Genomic DNA, 5990 nt, shown 5'->3' with positions numbered 1-5990 from the left:
AGCTTATTCAGGACAGTACTAAATAGAATTAACTTGGTTAAAATTATTAAAATGTTGCATATTCTGCAAGGGGAATGAAACTTATGAGCAGAAATGTAGCTGATGCTTTTGCAGACTGTCGGAGTCAGAGAATCACCAATTGCTTTTTGCATGAATTACCCGTCATAGTTTACATTAATGTTTAAATGAAATTCAAAGTAATCACTTTGGTAATCTAAAATACTTTTCAAATGTAACTGTAATTTGATTACCACCCATTTAAAATATAACTGTAATGAAATACAATTACTCAAATTTTGTATTTTAAATACGTAACTAAGTTACATGTATTTCGTTACTCCCCAACCCTGGTTATTTTGGGGGTCTTGGGCTGAAAAGTTTGGTAACCCCTGCCTTAAAGCACCATTTTTGAAGAGTGTGCATGTGCGTACTTGCTCTGGTATGTAAGAACAAGCCTATGATTGAATCTGGATATAAAGCAAAATGATAATTAGTCCTCAGATTCCATGTTACTAATTTATAGCAAAAAATCTAGCATTAATTCGATCTCAAATTGATTCATTTTAAGAAGTTATTACTCCACCACCTGCTTGACATCAATCACCAACATGGCTGAACAACAGGTTTGAGACTACGGTTTCACGAAGCAGCAAGTTACGTAAGTGTGCTATTAGCCAAGTAGAAAAACAGTTGGTGCCGATAGCCTCGTGGGCAGCACACTGACATATGGCACTGTTTGGTGTCCCAAGTTTGAGTCCCAGCTCATGGACTTTTCCTGATCCCATCCCCCTCTCTATCCCTCTTTGCTTCCTTTCCTATTTAAATAATATGTGAAAATGCCAAAAACAGATCTTTAAAAAAAAATTGAAAAACAAACAAAAAGGTAAATTTCAAGACATATGGCTAAACATTCGACTACATATTTATATTGCAGAAATAAGAAGTTTGAGAATGCAAGAATAAATGCATAATACTTTAATGGTGAAATACCAACATCTCAAAAATGATTCTAAGACTTACAATTAAATAGCATACAACATGAACTGTTCCATCAGAGTTGTGACAGTGAGGATCATGACTGTTCTTATGACAACCATCACTCGTAAGGACAGTAAGAATTTTTTTAATGCTATCAAAGAACATTGATGGCTGTTTTAGGAGGAAAAAAAATTTTTAATCCACATCCTCTGCACTGAAATGAGTTAGACGTATGGGAGCACAATGAGGTTCAGTGCCTCCTGGTAAATATCCACACCAAACACTGGTTTTGAAAGGGTCAATGCTACCTTGGAGCTGGGCCTCAAGCATCTCTCGAAGTGCTGGTTGTGTCATTGGAATGTCAGTTTGTTGCCTTGGATCTTCAACAGTAACTGGTACATCCCAATCAATTCCCCAGTCAGACATATCACCCTATAAGAAGAACAAATTATGAGGTACATTAATAATTTGTAAACAGATTTGCCATTATAAAAATTGGTCAAGAATCAACAATGATATACATCTGGAACTGTCTATACCACTTCAGTAAGCTGTTTTGGTGCAACAAGTAGCCCTGCCACCCACAGCGGCTGTGGAGATCTGTAGCCATCTGAAGACAGAGGATGTCGGTCCCAGGTGAACTTCAGATGCCAGTTCAGCCTTGGAAGCATCACAAAGTGTAGGCATGTGATGTGTACCTCATTGTTTGGGTCAAGAGCTCCGAAGTCCTCTAGGTGCCGGAAGGCCTCATAGTAGATGTGGATGTGGATGACTGAGCACCATAAGTGCCGCCATAGCCTCTCTATGGGTTGATTATGGACACTCTTGCCTGTGATGTAGTTCTTGCATTCTAACAGAAAATGTACATGTGATACACACAACATATGTACACAAATGTGTTATGTTTGCTTTATTTTTCTCTGATTATTTGTATTGCTTTAAGTTCACTGATCACAATATTTCCTAATGCAGTTTATGTGCAAATTAACAGTTGTATGTTGATCTACATGGAGAGGAAAAAGAGACTCTTATTTTGACATTATGATTGGAGAGTCGCGGACAGAACGACGAACTGCGCATGCGTCCGCAGATGAGCAGAGCAGCTGTGATAAAGCAGACGCGACTTTCCCGTTCTTCTGACATTATTCCTGTTTTACAGGTATAGACAGATTAAAAGAAAAACCTATATCGGTAGTACTGCGGTTGCGTTATTACAATGTATGGTGAATGTAAAGTGTTAATTGTGATGCAGGTTGAGAATTTGTTGTCCGTGTAATGTTGTTCACACTAACGTGAAAAGAAGTTATTCTAGTATGCTCCAGTGATCATTATATCTGACTACAGTGGATATATTTCGTGGTTCGGGTCACAAAATGTTTGTTTGTTCGTTCATTTAATGAGTTAATTAATAGCGTTACATATCTCTGTGGTCGCGTTTGGCGCGCTTTATAGTCACGTGACCACTCACTGAAGAAAGCATATAATAAATGTACTCTTATGAAGAGAAAAAGGGGTGAATTGCATTTCACATTGGTTTTAAGAAAGGAGTAGTTTAAAAATACTCAAGTTTACAGTTCACTTGATGAGTAAATTCATATAAAATCACTTTTTGGTTATTAATATCATTATTGCTGTTTATAAAGTGTCTGTTGGGTATTTAGTTGATAACTAAAAATAAAAGGAGACAAGAGAGTGTCAGAATGTGATTTATTTTAATGTTGTTGGCACTCAAGTGATGTAATAAGAGTAACACAGGCAAAAGGATGTAAAGTAATGCTTTAAAGGTGCCCTCGAATGAAAAATTGAATTTATCTTGGCATTGTTAAATAACAAGAGTTCAGTACATGGGAATGACATACAGTGAGTCTCAAACTCCATTGTTTCCTCCTTCTTATATAAATCTCATTTGTTTAAAAGACCTCCGAAGAACAGGCAAATCTCAACATAACACCGACTGTTACGTAACAGTCGGGGTGTACGCCCCCAATATTGTATATGCCAGCCCACGTTTCCAACATTATAAAAGGCATTAGACAAGGGCAGCCAGTATTAACGTCTGGATGTGCACAACCAAATCATCAGACTAGGTAAGCAAGCAAGAACAATAGCGAAAAATGGCAGATGGAGCAATAATAACTGACATGATCCATGATATCATGATATTTTTAGTGATATTTGTAAATTGTCTTTCTAAATGTTTCGTTAGCATGTTGCTAATGTACTGTTAAATGTGGTTAAAGTTACCATCGTTTCTTACTGTATTCACGGAGACAAGAGAGCCGTCGCTATTTTCATTATTAAACACTTGCAGTCTGTATAATTCATAAACACAACTTCATTCTTTATAAATCTCTCCAACAGTGTATAATGTTAGCTTTAGCCACGGAGCACCATCAAACTCATTCAGAATCAGAAGTAAACAATATAACAGTATACAATACTCACATAATCCGACGCATGCATGCCGCATGCATGACGAACACTTTGTAAAGATCCATTTTGAGGGTTATATTAGCTGTGTAAACTTTAAGGCACTGTTCAAGGCAAGCGCAAGCTCTGTGGGCGTGGACCACGGGATTTAAAGGGGCCGCAGCATAAAATCGGCGCGTTTATAATGATGCCCCAAAATAGGCAGCTAAAAAAATTAATTAAAAAAAATCTATGGGGTATTTTGATCTGAAACTTCACAGACACATTCAGGGGACACCTTAGACTTATATTACATCTTTTAAAAACATAATCTAGGGCACCTTTAAAAGCAATTGACCCTTTGCAAAGACCCACCTCCCTTAGTTACTGTTGCTTTGTCCAACAAGCCATGGCGCTGTCACACCACACAGAGTGAAAAATACATCGCGGAGCAAAGAGGATTCTGACAACATGTCGACAGACAAGACAAAGCAGGTTACTTATGATATAAAACAAAGTCCCAGCTTTCAAACTGTAGTTTTTAAAGAAATTCAAAGAATAAAAACCATTTTGTGGCTCTTTAATGTGTCGTGACCATAGTCGTGACAGATTGCTGTAGCGCCTCAGCTCAAGCGGCTCGTAAACCGATCATCTCTTCCTACTAGTTCATTTATAGCATCAAATAAACATGAATGAACATGAGAATGAATGTTGTTTCAAACGCGGAAAGACGTCGGTAACGTAGACTAACCATGTTCCGTACACTTTTCGCCCTTGATTGAAAAATTTTATTACTTAACATTAACAAATGTGAAAACTTACAAACTTAAGAGTGTGTGTGTTTGTGTTTACAACTATTTACATTTAACACTAAATTGATTAACAAATGCCATAACTAGAGATGAACGGTGTGAATTAAATTTTCTGTGTGGACTATTTACATTGTGTGTGTGTGTGTTTACAACTATTTACATTTATAAACTGATTAAATACGTGAACAAGAAAATGGACAGACAACATTTATGGCAAAGCCAGGCAGTGTCTGGCACTTCCTCCACCCCTGTGCACCGCAAGTGGAACCATAAATGGCACAGATCACACTGCACCCATTCATCGATGGCCTCATCTCCTGATCCAGGTGGGACCACTCTACGGCAGAGAGCGCAGTGTTCTCCATCATCATCAGTCAGAGGAGCTGCCTGCTTGTTTTGCTTTTTGGCCTCCTGGGCTTGTCTTTTTTCTTCTTCTTTGCCATCTCTTCCTTGCACTTTCTCTTCTTTTCTTCCTTCTCTTTCTCCTCAGCTTCCTTTTCTACCAGCAGGTTGTAATACTGGTCACTGGTGATGACACGGGCTGGCAACAGAATGCGACGCCTCACCTTTTCCTTCCTCTCTAGGGCTGGGCTCATGAGGACATTAGCCAGACTCTCGGGGATAATACCTGCTGCCACCAGGTAATTTTTTGGAGCCACCCTATTACAGGAGGAGCAAGGTGTTTGAGTGGTGGAGGGAGTGGCTGATGTTGTGTCAGTAGGTTGAGTGCTGGATGTGTGAGTGAGAGTGGCATGAGCACTGGATGGTGTGGCGGAAGGAGTGGTGGGAGTGATGGATTGAGTGGCATCACTTCCATCTGCAGATGGGAGCACTCTCACCACCTAAGAAAGTAAAACATACGTGAAACACATTGGCACACTTTAAAGGACATACAAGTAGCTTAGAGGATGAACCCAGCCTTGATGTTTTGGGCTGTGACAGCAGTGGGGTAAACATTTTTGAGGAGAGGTGAAAACTGCTTCTTCCCCACAACAAGATCCCCTCGAACCAGACCCATCTTGGAAGCCATGGTGGAGAAAGCAGTCTTCAGTGGATTGAAGACGGCAATATCCAGGGGTTGAAGTATGTGTGTGGTGTGGGCAGGCAGGCAGAGAATTTAAATTTTGTTTTCTCTGCAGTACATGATTACATCTTTTGAAACGTGTCTCGTGTTGGTCCATGATTAAAATTAATGGTCTCTCCTCAGGAGCGTATTTAACGAAATGTCGGAGCCATTTCAGGAAGAGCTCAAAAGTCCATGTAGCCCTTGTCCTGGATGCCATAGAGGGCGTTGGGGGGCACATCCAGCCTATAGGCACTACTTGAGAGGCAGCCGGGGTAAATGATGAAAGGTGGAATGCTGTCCCCGGCTGCGTTCACACAGCAGTGCACTGTGATGTGCTCCCTTGTCGTCTGCTGCTGCTGATAAACATGCTTTCTCCCCGTCTGGCACAGGACCTTTTCTTTGGATCGAGGCTTGTCACCGAAGCCAGTCTCGTCGCAGTTATAAACAAGGTGTGGCTTGTCCTCCAATCTATGTTTGACATAGAGGGCCTCATATAACTTGAAGAAGCCTTCAATGGCCTCCGGTGTAGCACCATGGACCCTGGCTCTGTCCAGAGAATCTGCTGTCCTTGAGGACAGTTCTGGATGGTGGGCCTTAAACCTGGCCCACCAGACATCACTTGGCCCCTTCTCCATATTCACAGTGGTGCTCTGGGATCTGCCACTCTCTTTGATTATGCCCATAGCAAGAACTTTGATAAGAGATCTTGTCAGTGGAAAGCCATG

This window comes from Megalobrama amblycephala, linkage group LG14 (assembly GCF_018812025.1).
Source record: "Megalobrama amblycephala isolate DHTTF-2021 linkage group LG14, ASM1881202v1, whole genome shotgun sequence".
Lineage (NCBI taxonomy): Eukaryota > Metazoa > Chordata > Actinopteri > Cypriniformes > Xenocyprididae > Megalobrama > Megalobrama amblycephala.
This window is presented reverse-complemented; position numbering follows the sequence as displayed.